The 21,990-nt window shown below is 51.0% G+C and overlaps 1 protein-coding gene across 2 annotated transcripts in view; it reads right to left on the reverse strand.

The window, feature by feature from the left end:
- CNOT1 (CCR4-NOT transcription complex subunit 1) overlaps positions 1-6,557 on the reverse strand; it is a 70,054-nt gene extending 63,497 nt beyond the window's left edge. For both annotated transcript variants that reach the window (XM_063945850.1, XM_063945849.1), the window contains exon 1: positions 6,452-6,557. The gene's annotated coding sequence lies outside the window, so the exon portion shown is untranslated. The remainder of the gene's footprint in view (positions 1-6,451) is intronic.
- Positions 6,558-21,990: the final 15,433 nt, after the last annotated feature.

Consider the following 21,990-nt stretch of genomic DNA (forward strand, 5'->3'; position numbering starts at 1 on the left):
AGTCACTGATGGGCCTCGCTGTGTGTCCCGGGGGCACTGTCATACAGATACAGGAGGGTCTTCCCCACATTGATACCACAGAGCTGTAATCTCACCAGTCCCCAGACCAGTCACTGATGGGCCTCGCTGTGTGTCCCGGGGGCACTGTCATACTGATACAGGAGGGGCCTGCCCCACATTGATACCACAGAGCTGTAATCTCACCAGTCCCCAGACCAGTCACTGATGGGCCTCGCTGTGTGTCCCGGGGGCACTGTCATACTGATACAGGAGGGTCTTCCCCACATTGATACCGCAGAGCTGTAATCTCACCAGTCCCCAGACCAGTCACTGCTGGGCATCGTTGTGTGTCCCGGGGACACTGTCATACTGATACAGGAGGGTCTTCCCCACATTGATACCGCTGAGCTGTAATCTCACCAGTCCCCAGACCAGTCACTGATGGGCCTCGTTGTGTGTCCCGGGGGCACTATCATACAGATACAGGAGGGTCTTCCCCACATTGATACCGCAGAGCTGTAATCTCACCAGTCCCCAGACCAGTCACTGATGGGCCTCGCTGTGTGTCCCGGGGGCACTGTCATACTGATACAGGAGGGGCCTGCCCCACATTGATACCACAGAGCTGTAATCTCACCAGTCCCCAGACCAGTCACTGATGGGCCTCGCTGTGTGTCCCGGGGGCACTGTCATACTGATACAGGAGGGTCTTCCCCACATTGATACCACAGAGCTGTAATCTCACCAGTCCCCAGACCAGTCACTGATGGGCCTCGCTGTGTGTCCCGGGGGCACTGTCATACTGATACAGGAGGGTCTTCCCCACATTGATACCGCAGAGCTGTAATCTCACCAGTCCCCAGACCAGTCACTGATGGGCCTCGCTGTGTGTCCCCGGGGGCACTGTCATACTGATACAGGAGGGTCTTCCCCACATTGATACCACAGAGCTGTAATCTCACCAGTCCCCAGACCAGTCACTGATGGGCCTCGCTGTGTGTCCCGGGGGCACTGTCATACTGATACAGGAGGGTCTTCCCCACATTGATACCACAGAGCTGTAATCTCACCAGTCCCCAGACTGTCACTGTAACTATAAGGGGCCAGACCAGTCTCTGATGGGCCTCGCTGTGATACAGTAGGGGTCTTCCCCACACTGATACCACAGAGCTGAAAGCACTACCTTACAGGCGATTATTACGTTACGCATCAGGCAATCCTGCAGCATTGTGTATCCATATATCTTTGGCCTTGAAAGAGTATTGTGCATGGAAGATTAATTTGAAAGATTTATGAAATAGAAAACGGATTATGTGTACACAGAAGGCTGAAGGGGATATTCTGGTAAAAGACGTCTTTACTTGATAAACAGGGGAGACGCACACTAACCACAATGCAGCCCTGCAGTGACCAGCCAGGACTGTCATGGCTTCCCCGGTAGGAGAGGCTGGCAGGAACGGATTCCACAACAAATACAAGGAACAGCTCCCACAGCATACTTTTATTAAACCAGTGCTTCCCAAACCTATAGCAGTGGTTTCTCAACCTCAGTCCTCTAGTACCCCCAACAGTTGATGTTTTCCAGGTCACCTAGCTGGTGCACAGGTGTATTCATTACTCACTGGTATTTTAAAAACCCACAGGTGGAGCAAATGATTTCACTTGCAATCCTGTGAGGAGACCTGGAAAACAAACTGTTGGGCGTACTTGAGGACCGCGGTTGAGAACCACTGACCTATAGTATCAGATTTTTTTCACACGTCACCCCTGGGCCAAAAGTTTCTTATTCAGAAACACAAACAATTATTAAATGATGTAACTTGTGTCTAGCCGTCACCCTGAAGGGCCCTACACATGGGCAGCTCGGCGGCGGATCAGCCAGACGGCGGATACAGCCGACGGGCGACCCGGCGGCGGAGAGGCAGTGACGGGGGGAGTGAAGTTTCTTCACTCCCCCCGTCACCCGGCTGCATTGAAGTGCAGGCAAATATGGAGGAGATCGTCCATATCGGCCTGCATGTACAGCAGACGGGGGACCAGCGATGAACGAGTGTGGGGCCGCGCATCATCGTTCATCGCTGGAGCCTCCACACTCAAAGATATGAACGGTATCTCGTTCATTTATGAACGAGATCGTTCATGTCTTTGACTGATGTCGGCCAGTATGTAGGGCCTATTAGGCTCGGCTCTGGGGTGAGGGACAAGGCTCACTTCTGTATGGCCACATTATATGACTGGGAGCCACCAGCACTGGTTTTGCTTATAAATAATTTGAATTGATTCTGGGCCACCAACAGAGGGTTCCCTGCAAGTGGCCCGTGGCACCAAGTCTGGGCACCACTATGGGACATTTACATATCTAGCGCCAGCATATTCCACTATGATTTAACATGAACTAAACGTGCCGGATGCATTGCAGGTCAGGAAAAGGGAGCGGGCTGTGGGTGCAGCCCAATACACAGGCTGAGGTGACCCCAATCTACAGCTTAAGGCCACATTGGGGTCGATTCAATTCGGCAACAGATGAATAGCGTTGGGAATTAGCTCCCGACGCTATTCAAGTCAGCTACTAGTTACCCACAATTGTCGGAAATTCTTCTCTCACCCCCGGGGGGCGAGAGAAGAAAACCGACAAAAGTGCTGCCGCGCGGCCGGCGCGAGGCTAATTCGGTCGGGAATCGGCATCGCCGCGGATAGTTAAGTCGGAGAATGCCCGTTCTCCCGACAAAACTACCTGTTAAGTCGGCGAGAACGGGCATTCGCCGACTTAACTTTAGCTGAATTGAATAGCGTCGGGAGCTAATTCCCGGCACTATTCATCTGTTGCCGAATTGAATCGACCCTATTATTAGTTCCCCAGCAGCTTGGCAGGCTGAACAGCTAGAACCTGCAATATCTATAACCACAGTGAACACTGGCCATGTGTCCTGCATAAACGCCAAACATCATGCCCAGCTTATAGCTTCTCTGAACTGATGGAATAGTTGTTACTGTCTGGGGAAATACACACATACAAAAGCCTGTACTCCGGGGGAGTGGGGTATATGTGTAAGGGAGTAGGTGTATGGGAGTAAGGGCGGTGGGGAGGAGGGCGTGTACACAGTAGTAGTTAAGGTGTATGGGAGTAAGAGGGGTATGTGTGTACTGGGGTAGTTAGGGTGTAGGTGTATAGGAGTAAAGGGCGTGGGGAGGGGAAAATGTGTGTGTACAGGGGTAGTTAGGGGGTATGTGTGTACGGGGGTAGTTCAGGGATAGGAGTAAGGGGGTGGGAAGGGGGGGTATGTGTGCATAGGGGTAGTTAGGGTTATATGTGCACAGGAGTAGTTAGGGGGTATAGGTGGGTATGTGTGAACAAGGGTAGTTAGGGGGTATGGGGATGGGGTTAGTCTGCACAGGGGTAGTTGGGGGCATGCGAGTATTTGTACTGGGGTACTTATGGTGGAAGGGTACGTGGGTACTGGGGCATAGGTGGGTACGTGTGTACTGGGGCATAGGTGGGTACGTGTGTACTGGGGTAGTTGGGGTGTAGGTGTATTGGGGTAAATGTGTACAGGTGTAGTTAGGGTGTAGGTCAGGGCTGGCCAAACCGGTCCTCGAGATCTACCAACAGTTCATGTTTCCAGGCCTCCTGGAGATCTGTAGAATGGTCAGTTAGGAAGGAATGCAGCACATCTTCATTATACCCCTTTTCCACCTGAGTACCGGGTCCGACCCAAGATGTTTAACCCGGCTACCACCCGTGTCGGCCCCGCCGTTTCCACTGCACTTCGACACGGGTTATTACCGGGTCGGATCTGTTTCCACTTAACCCGAGTAAGCTCTGTAAAAGCCTATTGATGTCACACGTTACTCGGTTCTGAAACACAGGTAATGACAGTTTCCACTGCACAATTACCAGGATCATTACAGTGTTCAACCCAGGTAGCCACCCGGGTAGAATTCCAGGGTCACTCAACCCATGTTTAACCGTTTCCACTTACTAAAAACCCATGTGGATTCGCCCCAGTGCAAACACACGGGTAAATTTAGCTAGTGGAAAAGGGGTAATAGTAATGACTACACCTGTGCACCAGCTAGGTGGTCTGGAAAATGTGAACTGTTGGTAGATCTCGAGGACTGCTTTGGCCAGCTCTGGTGTAGGTGTATGAGAGGATGTGTGTACAGGGGTAGTTAGGGTGTAGGCATATGGGGGTTGGGGGTATGTGTGTACAGGGGTAGTTAGGGGGGGTATGCGTGTACAGGGGTAGTTAGGGGGGGTATGCGTGTACAGGGGTAGTTAGGGGGGGTATGCGTGTACAGGGGTAGTTAGGGGGGGTATGCGTGTACAGGGGTAGTTAGGGGGGGTATGCGTGTACAGGGGTAGTTAGGGGGGGTATGCGTGTACAGGGGTAGTTAGGGGGGGTATGCGTGTACAGGGGTAGTTAGGGGGGGTATGCGTGTACAGGGGTAGTTAGGGGGGGTATGCGTGTACAGGGGTAGTTAGGGGGGGTATGCGTGTACAGGGGTAGTTAGGGGGGGTATGCGTGTACAGGGGTAGTTAGGGGGGGTATGCGTGTACAGGGGTAGTTAGGGGGGGTATGCGTGTACAGGGGTAGTTAGGGGGGGTATGCGTGTACAGGGGTAGTTAGGGGGGGTATGCGTGTACAGGGGTAGTTAGGGGGGGTATGCGTGTACAGGGGTAGTTAGGGGGGGTATGCGTGTACAGGGGTAGTTAGGGGGGGTATGCGTGTACAGGGGTAGTTAGGGGGTATGCGTGTACAGGGGTAGTTAGGGGGGGTATGCGTGTACAGGGGTAGTTAGGGGGGGTATGCGTGTACAGGGGTAGTTAGGGGGGGTATGCGTGTACAGGGGTAGTTAGGGGGGGTATGCGTGTAGAGGGGTAGTTAGGGGGGGTATGCGTGTAGAGGGGTAGTTAGGGGGGGTATGCGTGTAGAGGGGTAGTTAGGGGGGGGTATGCGTGTACAGGGGTAGTTAGGGGGGGTATGCGTGTACAGGGGTAGTTAGGGGGGGTATGCGTGTACAGGGGTAGTTAGGGGGGGTATGCGTGTACAGGGGTAGTTAGGGGGGGTATGCGTGTACAGGGGTAGTTAGGGGGGGTATGCGTGTACAGGGGTAGTTAGGGGGGGTATGCGTGTACAGGGGTAGTTAGGGGAGTATGCGTGTACAGGGGTAGTTAGGGGAGTATGCGTGTACAGGGGTAGTTAGGGGAGTATGCGTGTACAGGGGTAGTTAGGGGGGTATGCGTGTACAGGGGTAGTTAGGGGGTATGCGTGTACAGGGGTAGTTAGGGGGTATGCGTGTACAGGGGTAGTTAAGGGGTAAGGGGGGTATGCGTGTACAGGGTAGTTAAGGGGTAAGGGGGGTATGCGTGTACAGGGGTAGGTAAGGGGGGTATGCGTGTACAGGGGTAGTTAAGGGGTAAGGGGGGTATGCGTGTACAGGGGTAGTTAAGGGGTAAGGGGGTATGCGTGTACAGGGGTAGTTAAGGGGGGTATGCGTGTACAGGGGTAGTTAAGGGGTAAGGGGGGTATGCGTGTACAGGGGTAGTTAAGGGGTAAGGGGGTATGCGTGTACAGGGGTAGTTAAGGGGGGTATGCGTGTACAGGGGTAGTTAAGGGGTAAGGGGGTATGCGTGTACAGGGGTAGTTAAGGGGGGTATGCGTGTACAGGGGTAAAGGGGGGTATGTGTGTACAGGGGTAGTTAGGGGAGGTTATATTTGTACTGGGGGTAGTTAGGGTGTAGGTGTATGGGGGTAAATGTGTACAGGGGTAAGGCAGGGTATATGTGCACAGGGGTAGTTAGGGGGTATGGGAGGTTATATTTGGTACTGGAGTAGTTAGGGTGTAGGTGTATGGGGGTAAATGTGTACAGAGGGTAGTTAGGGGAGGTTATATATGTACTGCGGTAGTTAGGGTATAGGTGTATGGGGGTAAATGTGTACAGGGGTAATGCGGGGTATGTGTGTACAGGGGTAGTTAGGGGGTATGGGAGGTTATATTTGGTACTGGAGTAGTTAGGGTGTAGGTGTATGGGGGTAAATGTGTACAGGGGGTAGTTAGGGGAGGTTATATATGTACTGCGGTAGTTCGGGTATAGGTGTACAGGGGTAATGCGGGGTATGTGTGTACAGGGGTAGTTATGGGGTATGGGAGGGTATATTTGAACCGGGGTAGTTAGGGTGTAGGTGTATGAGGGTAAATGTGTACAGGGGTAGGCAAGGGAGTGGGTGGGGGGTATGTGTGACAGTGGTAGTGGGGGAGGGGGGGCCGCCGCTGCCGGGACGGGGAGGGGCCAGGGCGGCGCTGCGGGGGTGTCAGGGTGGGAGCACGGCCATACGCAGGCCTCACGCCCCGGCCTCACCTATGACGACTCCGGAGCCGTCCTCACACTCGCACAGATTGTCCCGGTGCCGCTCCCAGCCCGTACTCCGCGCCAGCGCCCGCTTCTCACCTGTCCCGTCTCGCTTTCCGGTTCTGTCCGTTTGTTTTCCACAAAATGGCGCCGCTGTACGCTCGCTCCCGCCGCCGCCCCTCCTCCCCGCTTCTATGTCACTCGCGCCACGCCCCCCGACCTCGCTGAAGCTCAGCCTCCGCCAATCAGAGGCCGGCCAGAGGACGCACTCATTGTCTGACGCAGCACGTACATGAATGAGCGCGCACGTAAGCGAGTACAGCGCTAGCGTCCAATGAGCGATCGGGATGGGCTGAAGGGCTGAACCCGCCCCTTAGTCCCTCCCCCCAGTCGGCTGCTTGCGCCGTGTTTTCCTCTCAGGCAGCCACTAGGACCGTACCATTATCACAGAGGGGAGGACTGTACAGGCGGCTGCGCTGCGCGCTGCGCGCTGAATGTAGGGCACGCTGACAAGGAGTAGTATCCGTGCTATATATATATATACACGCCTGCCGCTGCCCTTGCGCTCCTCTGGCGCCGCCTCACTGTCTGCGCTCCCCTCCACACACAATGGTAAGATCTGTTGTCGGGATGAGTGCGCTGCGGGGTGGTATGTTCCGGCCACCCCCACGGTGTGCGTTGTACAGTCTGTTGCGCGGCCTGGCAGAGGCACAGTATCCTTGCGGGGCTGCTACTGGTGGAGGCCGGCACACGTGATCCCTGGCTGTGACCAATCGCAGCTCTCTGTATGCAGGCAGCGTGCAGGGACTCGTCACAGGGAGTCCCCGCTGGCCAGCGTCTAGATTCCCTTCTTGGAGAGGCCCTTTCCCCATAATGCACTGGGTCAAAGTCACCAGCTATTTGTAACCTGTGGTGAGGGGAGCGCTAGGGTCTGACCCGCGGCCTACACCTTGCCAACCAATTGACCAAGCCCAGCATACAGGCCACCAACCCACTGAGGCCCAGCGAGCGTGGCGTACACCCCACCGGCCAGTATACAGCCCACTGAGGCCCAGCGAGTGTAGCGTACACCCCACCGGCCAACATACAGCCCACTGAGGCCCTGCGAATGTAGCGTACACCCCACCGACCAGCATACAGCCCACTGAGGCCAAGCGAGCGCAGCGTACGTCCCACCAGGCCCACGGACTTGAGACCCAGCGTACATCCCACCAGCCCACTGAACAAGGCCCAGCATACACAGCACCAACCCACCGAGGTCCAGCGAGTACGGCATACATCCCACCGACCGCTGCCTAGTGAGTGCGTCGTACACCCAACCGACCAAAGCTCAGCAACTATGACGTACACCAAACTGACCGACCGAGGCACGGTGTACACACAACCGAAGCTTAAGCACTGCGTACATCCAACCGTAGCTCAGCAAGCGAGGCATACACCCGATCAACCATAGCTCACTGAGCGCGGTGTAAACCAAAGTGGACTACTAAAACTCAGCGAGCACGGCTGACACCAAGTCAAAGCTCAATAAACAAGGCACACACCCAACTGATCAACCTAAGCTTAGTGAAGTTGATGCACACCCATCCGTAGTTCATCGAGCGCTGCGTACACCCGACCATCCAACCATAGCTCAGTGAGTGTGGTGTACATCCAGCTGACCAACTGAAGCTCAGCGAGCACGGCGCACACCCAACCAACTAGCTCAGGGACCGCTGCATACACCTAACCAACCAAACGCAGCTCAACGAGCACTGTTTACACCCAACCAAAGCTCAAGAAGCACAGCGAACATCCAACCGACCCACTAAAGCTCAGTGAGTGCTACGTACATCCAACTGAAGCTCAAAAAGCATGGCGCACGCCCAACTGTAGCTCAGTGAGCACTACGTACAACCAACTGATCAACCATAGCTCACTGAGCGCGGTGTAAACCAAAGTAGACTACTAAAACTCAGCGAGCACGGCTGACACCCAATCAAAGCTCAATAAACGAGGCACACACCCAACTGACCAACCTAAGCTTAGTGAAGTTGATGCACACCCATCCGTAGTTCGAGCGCTGCGTACACCCGACCATCCAACCATACCTAAGTGAGCGTGGTGTACATCAGGCTGACCAACTGAAGCTCAGCGAGCACGGCGCACACCCAACCAACTGTAGCTCAGGGACCGCTGCATACACCTAACCGACCAAACGCAGCTTAACGAGCACTGTTTACAGCCAACCAAAGCTCAGGAAGCACAGCGAACATCCAACTGACCCACTGAAGCTCATTGAGTGCTATGTACATCTTACTGAAGCTCAAAAAACACGGCGCACGCCCAACTGACCAACTGTAGCTCAGTGAGCACTACGTACAACCAACTGACCAACCATAGCTCAGTGAGCGTGGTGCACAGCCATCCGACCAACTGAAGCTCAGTGAGTGCAGTGTACATCCAACCGAAAAACCGGAGCTCAGCAACCCCTGCATACACCCAACCAGAGCTCAGTGATTATGGTGTAAACCCAAGCGAATAAACTAGAGCTGAGCGAGCGCAATGTATAACTTAGCTCAGCAATACAGCATACATCCCACCCACTTATTCTTCTGCAGTATAATCCAAGGAGGTAGTATTAAAATCATGTAAGTCTTTCTCTCCACTGAAAGTAAACTGTATAGGCATCAAAGAACAGATCTCCATAAACAGGAAGAAAATGAGAAAACAACTTACAAAGAGGTGTGTGTGCACCAGTCCAGGATAGGAGGCGGACAGGGTTTGGATCATGTGGACTCCGATAATGTTCTGGATACTTGGGGTAATTCCAAGTTGATCGCAGTAGGAATTTTTTTAGCAGTTGGGCAAAACCATGTGCACTGCAGGGGGGGGCAGATATGTGCAGAGAGAGATAGATTTGGGTGTGGTGAGTTCAATCTGCAATCTAAATTGCAGTGTAAAAATAAAGCAGCCAGTATTTACCCTGCACAGAAACAAAATAACCCACCCAAATCTAACTCTCTCTGCACATGTTATATCTGCCTCCCCTGCAGTGCACATGGTTTTGCCCAACTGCTAAAAAATTTCCTGCTACGATCAACTTGGAATTACCCCCCACTGTGTACAGTTTTGTCTTTAAAATAAGACATGGGGGTAAATTTACTAAGATAGGAGTTCTATGTAAGATGAGATGTTGCCCATAGCAACCAATCAGATTTCAGGTATTATCTTCTAGAAGGTGCTCGATAAATGAGAAGTAGAATCTGATTGGTTGCTATGGGCAACATCCCATCTTAATTAGAACTCCCATCTTAGTAAATTTTCTCTGACGTCCTAGTGGATGCTGGGGACTCCGTCAGGACCATGGGGAATAGCGGCTCCGCAGGAGACAGGGCACAAAATTTAAAAGTTTGACCACTAGGTGGTGTGTACTGGCTCCTCCCCCTATGACCCTCCTCCAAGCCTCAGTTAGGTTTTTGTGCCCGTCCGAGCAGGGTGCAATCTAGGTGGCTCTCATAAAGAGCTGCTTAGAGTAAAAGTTTTGATAGTTTTATTATTTTCAGTGAGTCCTGCTGGCAACAGGCTCACTGCAACGAGGGACCTAGGGGAGAAGAAGTGAACTCACCTGCGTGCAGGATGGATTTGCTTCTTAGGCTACTGGACACTAGCTCCAGAGGGACGATCACAGGTACAGCCTGGATGGGTCACCGGAGCCGCGCCGCCGACCCCCTTGCAGATGCCGAAGTAAGAAGAGGTCCAGAAACCGGCGGCTGAAGGCTTTTCAGTCTTCATGAGGTAGCGCACAGCACTGCAGCTGTGCGCCATTGCGCTCAGGCACACTTCACACCGGCGGTCACTGAGGGTGCAGGGCGCTGGGGGGGGCGCCCTGGGCAGCAATGTTAATACCTTTCTGGCTAAAAAGAATACATCACATATAGTCCATGAGGCTATATGGATGTATTTCACCCCTGCCAGGTCTCAGAAAAACCGGGAGAAGAGCCCGCCGGAATAGGGGGCGGGGCCTATCTCCTCAGCACACAGCGCCATTTTCCTACACAGCTCCGCTGCTAGGAAGGCTCCCAGGCTCTCCCCTGCACTGCACTACAGAAACAGGGTAAAAAACAGAGAGGGGGGGGGGGGGGGGGGCATTTTTTGGCGATATTATATATATTTAAGCAGCTATAAGGAAACAACACTTATATAAGGTTGTTCCTATATAATTATAGCGCTTTGGTGTGTGCTGGCAAACTCTCCCTCTGTCTCCCCAAAGGGCTAGTGGGGTCCTGTCTTCTATCAGAGCATTCCCTGTGTGTCTGCTGTGTGTCGGTACGTGTGTGTCGACATGTATGAGGACGATGTTGGTGTGGAGGCGGAGCAATTGCCGGTAATGGTGATGTCACCCCCTAGGGAGTCGACACCGGAATGGATGGCTTTGTTTATGGAATTACGTGATAATGTCAGCACGCTGCAAAAGTCGGTTGACGACATGAGACGACCGGCAAACCAGTTAGTACCTGTACAGGCGTCTCAAACACCGTCAGGGGCTGTAAAACGCCCTTTGCCTCAGTCGGTCGACACAGACCCAGACACGGACACCGAATCTAGTGTCGACGGTGAAGAAACGAACGTATTTTCCAGTAGGGCCACACGTTATATGGTCACGGCAATGAAGGAGGCTTTGCATATCTCTGATACTGCAAGTACCACAAAAAGGGGTATTATGTGGGGTCTGAAAAAACTACCTGTAGTTTTTCCTGAATCAGAGGAATTGAATGACGTGTGTGATGAAGCGTGGGTTACCCCTGATAAAAAACTGCTAATTTCAAAGAAGTTATTGGCGTTATACCCTTTCCCGCCAGAGGTTAGGGCGCGCTGGGAAACACCCCCTAGGGTGGACAAGGCGCTCACACGTTTATCCAAACAAGTGGCGTTACCGTCTCCTGATACGGCCGCCCTCAAGGATCCAGCTGATAGGAGGCTGGAAAATACTCTAAAAAGTATATACACACATACTGGTGTTATACTGCGACCAGCAATCGCCTCAGCCTGGATGTGCAGTGCTGGGGTGACTTGGTCGGATTCCCTGACTGAAAATATTGATACCCTGGATAAGGACAGTATTTTATTGACTATAGAGCAATTAAAGGATGCATTCCTTTATATGCGAGATGCACAGAGGGATATCTGCACTCTTGCATCAAGAGTAAGTGCGATGTCCATATCTGCCAGAAGAAGTCTATGGACACGACAGTGGTCAGGCGATGCGGATTCCAAACGGCATATGGAAGTATTGCCGTATAAAGGGGAGGAATTATTTGGGGTCGGTCTATCGGATTTGGTAGCCACGGCAACAGCCGGGAAGTCCATCTTTTTACCTCAAGTCCCCTCCCAGCAGAAAAAGACGCAGTCTTTTCAGCCGCAGTCCTTTCGTTCCTATAAGAACAAGCGAGCAAAAGGACATTCATATTTGCCCCGAGGCAAAGGAAAGGGTAAGAGACTGCAGCAAGCAGCCCCTTCCCAGGAGCAGAAGTCCTCCCCGGCTTCTGCAAAGGCCTCAGCATGACGCTGGGACCTTACAAGCGGACTCAGGGGCGGTGGGGGGTCGCCTCAAGAATTTCAGCGCACAGTGGGCTCACTCGCAGGTGGACCCCTGGATCCTGCAGGTAGTATCTCAGGGTTACAGGTTGGAATTCGAGAAGTCTCCCCCTCGCCGGTTCCTAAAATCTGCTTTGCCAACGTCTCCCTCAGACAGGGCGACGATATTGGAAGCCATTCACAAGCTGTATTCTCAGCAGGTGATAATCAAGGTACCCCTTCTACAACAGGGAAAGGGGTATTACTCCACGCTATTTGTGGTACCGAAGCCGGACGGCTCGGTAAGACCTATTCTAAATCTGAAATCTCTGAACCTGTACATACAAAGATTCAAGTTCAAGATGGAGTCACTCAGAGCAGTGATAGCGAATCTGGAAGAAGGGGATTTTATGGTGTCCTTGGACATCAAGGATGCTTACCTTCATGTCCCAATTTGCCCTTCACACCAAGGGTACCTCAGGTTCGTGGTACAAAACTGTCATTATCAGTTTCAGACGCTGCCGTTTGGATTGTCCACGGCACCCAGGGTCTTTACCAAGGTAATGGCCGAAATGATGATCCTTCTTCGAAGAGAAGGCGTATTAATTATCCCTTACTTGGACGATCTCCTGATAAGGGCAAGATCCAGAGAACAGCTGGAGGTCGGAGTAGCACTAACTCAAGTAGTGCTCCAACAGCACGGGTGGATTCTGAATTTTCCAAAATCCCAACTGATCCCGACGACACGTCTGCTGTTCCTAGGGATGATTCTGGACACTGTTCAGAAAAAGGTATTTCTTCCGGAGGAGAAAGCCAGGGAGTTATCCGAACTCGTCAGGAACCTCCTAAAACCAGGGACAGTGTCTGTGCATCAATGCACAAGAGTCCTGGGAAAAATGGTGGCTTCTTACGAAGCGATTCCATTCGGCAGATTCCATGCACAAATTTTTCAGTGGGATCTGCTAGGCAAATGGTCCGGATCGCATCTGCAGATGCATCAGCGGATAAAATTGTCGACAAGGACAAGGGTCTCTCTGCTATGGTGGTTGCAGAGTGCTCATCTGTTAGAGGGCCGCAGATTCGGCATACAGAACTGGGTCCTAGTGACCACGGATGCCAGCCTGAGAGGCTGGGGAGCGGTCACACAAGGAAGAAACTTCCAGGGCGTGTGGTCAAGCCTGGAAACGTCTCTTCACATAAATATACTGGAACTAAGAGCAATCTACAATGCTCTAAGCCTGGCAAAACCTCTGCTTCAGGGTCAGCCGGTGTTGATCCAGTCGGACAACATCACGGCAGTCGCCCACGTAAACAGACAGGGCGGCACAAGAAGCAGGAGGGCAATGGCAGAAGCTGCAAGGATTCTTCGCTGGGCGGAAAATCATGTGATAGCACTGTCAGCAGTGTTCACCACATGATTGTAGTCCATTGGGAAAGACCAATGGTGGACATGATGGCGTCCCGCCTCAACAAAAAACTGGACAGGTATTGCGCCAGGTCAAGAGACCCTCAGGCAATAGCTGTGGACGCTCTGGTAACACCATGGGTGTACCAGTCAGTGTATGTGTTCCCTCCTCTGCCTCTCATACCCAAGGTACTGAGAATTATACGGCAAAGGGGAGTAAGAACGATACTAGTGGCTCCGGACTGGCCAAGAAGGACTTGGTACCCGGAACTTCAGGAGATGCTCACGGAAGATCCGTGGCCTCTACCTCTAAGAAGGGATCTGCTTCAGCAGAGACCGTGTCTATTCCAAGACTTACCGCGGCTGCGTTTGACGGCATGGCGGTTGAACGCCGGATCCTAAGGGAAAAAGGCATTCCGGAAGAGGTCATCCCTACCCTGGTCAAAGCCAGGAAGGAGGTGACTGCACAACATTATCACCGCATTTGGAGAAAATATGTTGCATGGTGTGAGGCCAGGAAGGCCCCGACAGAGGAATTTCAACTGGGTCGATTCCTACATTTCCTGCAAACAGGATTATCTATGGGCCTCAAATTAGGGTCCATTAAGGTTCAAATTTCGGCCCTGTCGATTTTCTTCCAGAAAGAATTGGCTTCAGTTCCCGAAGTCCAGACTTTTGTAAAAGGAGTACTACATATACAGCCCCCGGTTGTGCCCCCAGTGGCACCGTGGGATCTCAATGTAGTTTTGGATTTTCTCAAATCCCATTGGTTTGAGCCACTCAAATCGGTAGATTTGAAATATCTTACATGGAAAGTAACCATGCTACTGGCCCTGGCTTCAGCCAGGAGAGTGTCGGAATTGGCGGCTTTATCGTATAAAAGCCCATATCTGATTTTCCATTCGGACAGGGCAGAACTGAGGACGCGTCCTCATTTTCTGCCTAAGGTGGTATCAGCGTTTCACCTGAACCAGCCTATTGTGGTGCCTGCGGCTACTAGCGATTTGGAGGATTCCAAGTTGCTGGACGTTGTCAGAGCATTGAAAATATATATTTCAAGGACGGCTGGAGTCAGAAAATCTGACTCGCTGTTTATACTGTATGCACCCAACAAGCTGGGTGCTCCTGCTTCTAAGCAGACGATTGCTCGTTGGATTTGTAGCACAATTCAACTGGCACATTCTGTGGCAGGCCTGCCACAGCCTAAATCTGTCAATGCCCACTCCACAAGGAAGGTGGGCTCATCTTGGGCGGCTGCCCGAGGGGTCTCGGCATTACAACTCTGCCGAGCAGCTACGTGGTCAGGGGAGAACACGTTTGTAAAATTCTACAAATTTGATACCCTGGCTAAGGAGGACCTGGAGTTCTCTCATTCGGTGCTGCAGAGTCATCCGCACTCTCCCGCCCGTTTGGGAGCTTTGGTATAATCCCCATGGTCCTGACGGAGTCCCCAGCATCCACTAGGACGTCAGAGAAAATAAGAATTTACTCACCGGTAATTCTATTTCTCGTAGTCCGTAGTGGATGCTGGGCGCCCATCCCAAGTGCGGATTGTCTGCAATACTTGTACATAGTTATTGTTACAAAAAAATCGGGTTGTTTATTGTTGTGAGCCATCTTTTCAGAGGCTCCGCTGTTCTCATGCTGTTAACTGGGTTCAGATCACAAGTTGTACGGTGTGATTGGTGTGGCTGGTATGAGTCTTACCCGGGATTCAAAATCCTTCCTTATTGTGTACGCTCGTCCGGGCACAGTATCCTAACTGAGGCTTGGAGGAGGGTCATAGGGGGAGGAGCCAGTACACACCACCTAGTGGTCAAACTTTTAAATTTTGTGCCCTGTCTCCTGCGGAGCCGCTATTCCCCATGGTCCTGACGGAGTCCCCAGCATCCACTACGGACTACGAGAAATAGAATTACCGGTGAGTAAATTCTTATTTACCCCATGGTCTTATTGTTTCTGGTCCATATCATTTCTAAATGCAGGGGCAACACAATCTGTACATGAAAATATACAGCATCTTTCACCCAGGAAAGTCATCAAAATCTTCTGGCCAGCCAAGGATGCAAGTGGAGAATAAGAGTATAATGCAGAGGGTTGCAGATGCGCATCAGGGGCGTTCCAAGCAGCATTAGCTCATTCAATACTATGAGTTGGTAACAGACTTCATGTTGTTTGCATTTCCCGATACTAAATAGTTCCACAATGCGATTATCAACATGAAACTTTTCCCTCTTCCAAAGCAACATCTCCCAGAATCCTCACAAAGAGGTTAGATGCTAGCCAGCAGTTTTTGGAGATAACCTAATTAATGAAACTCTAAAGGGGGGTACACACGGAGAGATCTGACTAGATTGCTCAGAAGTTAAGCACGGATCTCTCCGTTTGTATGCCCCATAGCAATGCGCGGCCCCGCGCGCCGCTATTGCTGGTGCTAGATTGGCCTGCATGCAGGCACAATCTAGCAGGTCGCTCATTTCACCGCTGAGTGAAAAGAGCGGCCCCCTCGCTCAGCACACATCTCTCCCCGTGTGTACGGGGCTTTACATATCACCTACAATTAGTCACTTCAAAATTAAACAAGGATGGATAATGCATTGAAAAGTCCAATCCTAAATAAATTCCAAGAATGTAATTCCAGAGAAGAATGTGCACACTAGTCCTAGCGAAGTCAAAAGATCGCCAGCTACAAAGAAAACAGCTCATAGGTAATTTAGTCTGGATTACAGAAGTTTTCAGATGCCGTCGGCACATGCTAGGCTGCGGCAGGGGATGCGGTCAGGATATCGGCATTTGGAGCAGTTGTTTGGCCTAAAGGACTGTAAAAGCCAAATCAGGAGATTAACCATAGGCAGCCTGGTATAAGCAGCTTTGTATGGTGGATGCAACCAATGTGTACAGTCCAGTCTTTCATCGCCTTGCTACAACTCGCTGGTGAAATGGATATACTGGTGGGGCTTTTACACTTTCGATTGCCCATGAACACCAATGCAGAGTGCTGTGAGACATATCCGATCTCTACCTTGCTCTTAATCCTACTGTCCAGAACAGACCCCATAAAGAGCCGGACGTTTACATGATGACGTACCTTACCTAGTAAATGATGGCTTTAGAGCACGTTAACTGAGAATGAAATGGGAAGACGTGGACGTAGAGACAGGAAGTCAGAACTAGAAGAAAACAATCCTGATGCATAGTGAATTAAGAACTTCATCCAGTCAGCAATGTACAGATCATTGTGCTTGGCTACTTATATATAGTTTCAGAAATAATCTGATATATAAGAGTTGGCAAACTTATATTAAGGGTGGATCTGTAGAGTCTAAACCAGTTCTCAAACTGTGTGCCTAGGCACCCAGGGGTGCCTCAGGGCACTAGCAGGGGTGCCCTGGATTGGTGGTCCAGGACCAATTCAAATTATTTATGGGCAATTGTCATGAAATGGAGGTACTCAGCACTCCCCAGCTACGTACTCTCTTACCTGCGCCGCACTCTGAGGCACTGTCCATCATCCGCTGGTTAATCTGGCGTCTTGCGCTGTCTGCTGCTGCACTGTGCCTCCATTACCAGCGCTCACAGGTCTGGTGGCCATTGTCTGTCTCTGCCACACACACAATGCTGGCAGTTACCTCCAAAACTGGTCATGGACGGAGCCAAGACAGTTCTGATCAGCTGGCCGCCTGAGTCCAATCAGGAACCATTTTCACAGTCATGTGATCATCACCACCAATCAGCAGCAAACCAGGGGTATAAATTCTGAATCCAAGAACAGGCAAATCACACAGGCAGCGGCTTCCTCAGTGTTAGAAACTAACAATGAGGAAGCCGCGAACACCAGCCCAGAGGCGGAGAAACGTGTTTGTTGGTCTACAGCAGAGGTCCTCAAACTCGATCCTCGGGGGCCCACACAGTGCATGTTTTGCAGGTAACCCAGCAGGTGCACAGGTGTATTAATTACTCACTGACACATTTTAAAAGGTCCACAGGTGGAGCTAATTATTTCACTTGCGATTCTGTGAGGAGACCTGCAAAACATGCACTGTGTGGGCCCCCGAGGACCGAGTTTGAGGACCTCTGGTCTACAGGGAGTGAATATAATTCCGTATCTGGACGATCTTCTGATAAAGGCGCCGTCCAGGGAGAGGTTGCTGGACAGCATTGATCTCTCAACCAGGATCACGGGTGGATTCTGAACCTTCCGAATTCTTACCTAGAGCCAACACGGCTGGGAATGATAGTGGACACGGAGAAGGTGTTCCTTCCATTGGAAAAGGCATTGGTAATCCAGTCGATGGTTCGGGATGTCCTGAAGCCAACCCGGATATCGGTACATCTATGCATTCACCTTCAGTGGAAAATGGTGGCCTCTTACGAGGCACTTCAATACGGAAGGTTTCACGCAAGACCCTTCCAGCTCGTTCTGTTGGGACAAATGGTCCGGATCGCATCTTCACATGCACCAGAGGATCTGTCTGTCGCCAAAAGCCAGAATCTCCCTTCTGTGGTGGCTATAAACTTCTCACCTCGTCGAGGGTCGGAGGTTCGGAATTCAGAACTGGATCCTGTTAACCACGGACGCAAGCCTCAGAGGTTGGGGAGCAGTCACCCAGGGGGTGTAGTTTCAAGCAAGATGGTCAAGTCAGGAAGTCATCCTTCCAATCAACATTCTGGAACTCAGGGCCATATACAACGCCCTTCTGCAGGCCTCATATCTTCTTCAAGATTGGGCCAATCAGGTCCAGACGGACAATGTGACGGCAGTGATGTACATAAACCGACAGGACGGAACAAAAAGCAGAGCAGCAATGTCAGAGGTGTCAAGAATTATCTTCTGGGCAGAAAAAAAACCGCTGTGGCGTTGTCAGCGGTCTTCATTCCGGGAGTAGACAACTGGGAAGCATACTTCCTCGGCAGACACGACCTGCACCTGGGGGAGTGGAGCCTTCACCTGGAATTGTTCAGGTGCTTGACACGTCGATGGGGATATCCACAAATCAACATGATGGCCTCTTGTCTCAACAAGAAGCTCAAGCGGTATTGTTCCAGGTCGAGAGACCCACAGGCAGTGGCGGTAGACGCTCTGATGACTCCATGGGTCTATCAGATGGTGAACGTGTTTCCTCCACTTCCTCTGATCCCAAAAATTCTAAAAAGGGAAAAGGTTCAGGCAATACTCATTGCTCCAGACTGGCCAAGAAGGGCGTGGTACGCGGACCTTCTGGAGATGCTCCTCGAAGATCCGTGGCCTCTACCTCTTCGCGAGGATCTTCTGCAACAGGGCCCGTTCGTCTATCAGGACTTACCGCGGCTACGTTTGACGGCCTGGAAGTTGAACGGCTGGTTCTAGCCAGAAGAGGGATCCCTAACACAGTTATCCCGACTATGATCCAAGCCAGGAAGGGGGTAACGTCTAAACATTACCACTGTATTTGGAAGAAATACGCCTGTTGGTATGAGAGCAGAAATTATTCTGCAGTGGAATTTCATCGGGACGTTTCCTGCTTTTTCTGCAGGCAGGTGTGGATATGGGCCTACGTCTGGGCTCCATAAAAGTCCAGAATTCGGCCTTGTCCATTTTCTTTCAAAAACAATTGGCTTCTCTCCCTGAGGTCCAGACGTTCTTGAAAGGTATTCTGCACCTCCAACCTCCCTTTGTGCCTCCCACGGCACTTTGGGATCTCAACTTGGTGCTGCAGTTCCTCCAATCGGACTGGTTTGAACCGTTACAGGAGGTGGACGTAAAATATCTTTCATGGAAATAGTCACACTGTTGGCCTTGGCTTCAGCAAGACGTGTGTCGGAGCTAGGGGCTTTGTCTCACAAAAGCCCCTATTTAATTTTCCATGAGGACAGAGCTGAACTCAGGACTCGTCAGCAATTTCTTCCTAAAGTGGTGTCTTTGTTTCACATCAACCAACCTATTGTGGTTCCAGTTGTCACCGACACCTCTGCTACTTCAAAGTCTTTGGATGTTGTGAGGACTTTGAAGGTGTATGTAAAGAGGACCGCTCGTCACAGGAAATCGGACTCGCTGTTCGTTCTCTATGATCCCAATAAAATTGGGTGTCCTGCTTCAAAGCAGACCATTGCACGCTGGATCAGGCTCACTATCCAGCATGTTTATTCCGCGGCAGGCTTGCCGGTTCCAAAATCTGTACAGGCCTACTCTACTAGGTCGGTGGGCTCTTCCTGGGCGGCTGCCCGGGGTGTCTTGGCTACTTGCTCTGGTTTGAACACGTTTGCTAAGTTTTACAAGTTCGATACTTTGGCCTCTGAGGACCTTCAGCTTGGTCAATCAGTTCTGCAGGAACCTCAGCACTCTCCCACCCGGTTTGGGAGCTTTGGAACTTCCCCATGGTACTAAAAGGATTCCCAGTATCCTCTAGGACGTAAGAGAAAATAGTATTTTAATTACCTACCAGTAAATCCTTTTCTCGTAGTCCGTAGAGGATACTGGGCGCCTGCCCGGTGCTTTGTTTTTCCTGCACTGTTACTTGGTTAAGTATTGTTGTATGGTTCAGCTGTTGCTGTTCCTGTTTCAAGTTTGGTTAGCTTGGCTTTCCTCTTGTTGTGTGTGCTGGTTCGGAATCTCACCACTATCCTTATCTATCCTTCTCTCAAAGTATGTCTGTCTCCTCGGGCACAGTTTCATGGTAGGAGGGGCATAAAGGGAGGAGACAGCCAACACTATCAAATTCTTAAAGTGCCCATGGCTCCTAGTGGACCCATCTATACCCCATGGTACTAAATGGAACCCCAGTATCCTCTACGGACTAAGAGAAAAGGATTTACTGGTAGGTAATTAAAATACTATTTTCATAATTCAACCTAGTTAGACTGTAAGACTGACATGAGAAGCTTGCATTCTAAAGTGAAGCTTGGCTTTTTAAGTGAATTATGAGTTTGAAACAGAAGCAGGTGAGTATTCTGAGTATTCTCTGTCTATATAGAAATTGTAATATTGTGGGAGAAATCTGAGTGTGAAATTGGTTGTGTCTGTATCTGTGCTGTGCATTCTTAATAGGTGTGAAGAGAAACGAGGAGGAGGGGCTGAATCTAGATGTGAAGAGATTAGGAGGAGGGTCTGAATCTAGGTGTGAAGAGATTAGGAGGAGGGGCTGAATCTAGGTGTGAAGAGATTAGGAGGAGGGGCTGAATCTAGGTGTGAAGAGATTAGGAGGAGGGGCTGAATCTAGGTGTGAAGAGATTAGGAGGAGGGGCTGAATCTAGGTGTGAAGAGATTAGGTGGAAGGGCTGAATCTAGGTGTGTAGAGATTAGGAGGAGGGGCTGAATCTAGGTGTCTAGAGATTAGGAGGAGGGTCTGAATCTAGGTGTGAAGAGATTAGGAGGAGGGGCTGAATCTAGGTGTGAAGAGATTAGGAGGAGGGTCTGAATCTAGGTGTGAAGAGATTAGGAGGAGGGGCTGAATCTAGGTGTGAAGAGATTAGGAGGAGGGGCTGAATCTAGGTGTGAAGAGATTAGGAGGAGGGGCTGAATCTAGGTGTGAAGAGATTAGGTGGAAGGGCTGAATCTAGGTGTGAAGAGATTAGGTGGAAGGGCTGAATCTAGGTGTGTAGAGATTAGGAGGAGGGTCTGAATCTAGGTGTCTAGAGAGTAGGAGGAGGGTCTGAATCTAGGTGTGAAGAGATTAGGAGGAGGGGCTGAATCTAGGTGTGAAGAGATTAGGAGGAGGGGCTGAATCTAGGTGTGAAGAGATTAGGAGGAGGGGCTGAATCTAGGTGTGAAGAGATTAGGAGGAGGGTCTGAATCTAGGTGTGTAGAGATTAGGTGGAAGGGCTGAATCTAGGTGTGTAGAGATTAGGAGGAGGGGTTAGATCTAGGGGGTACATTTACTAACATTCGTAATTTCCGAAAAAAGGTCAAAGTTCAATCACGAATGACATCGAAAGTGTAAAACTGCAACTTTTTGAATTTGTTACGATGGATTTACTAAGCTGTCGTATTCGGGTTTTTCTTTTCTTCCGATGTCGATGTCATTCGTGTTTTTTTTGTGTTTTTTACGGCAGTGATTAGCAAAACACTGCCGACTTTTTTACAATTAATCTCGGCCGGATCTGTGTGATCCGTGCTGGGGTTCTATTTTTTTTTTTTTTTTAATTAAACACAGTAAAATTTTAAAAAAAAATTGCGTGGGGTCCCCCCTCCTAAGCATAACCAGCCTCGGGCTCTTTGAGCCGATCCTGGTTGCCGAAATATGGGAAAAAAATTGACAGGGGTTCCCCCATATTTAAGCAACCAGCATCGGGCTCTGCGCCTGGTCCTGGTTCCAAAAATACGGGGGACAAAAAGAGTAGGGGTCCCCCGTATTTTTAAAACCAGCACCGGGCTCCACTAGCTGGACAGATAATGCCACAGCCGGGGGTCACTTTTATATAGTGCCCTGCGGCCGTGGCATCAAAAATCCAACTAGTCACCCCTGGCCGGGGTACCCTGGGGGAGTGGGGACCCCTTCAATCAAGGGGTCCCCCCCCCCCAGCCACCCAAGGGCCAGGGGTGAAGCCCGAGGCTGTCCCCCCCCATCCAATGGGCTGCGGATGGGGGGGCTGATAGCCTTTGTTGTAAAAGAAAAGATATTGTTTTTAGTAGCAGTACTACAAGTCCCAGCAAGCCTCCCCCGCATGCTGGTACTTGGAGAACCACAAGTACCAGCATGCG

This window comes from Pseudophryne corroboree, chromosome 11 (genome assembly GCF_028390025.1).
Source record: "Pseudophryne corroboree isolate aPseCor3 chromosome 11, aPseCor3.hap2, whole genome shotgun sequence".
Classification (NCBI taxonomy): Eukaryota; Metazoa; Chordata; class Amphibia; order Anura; family Myobatrachidae; genus Pseudophryne; species Pseudophryne corroboree.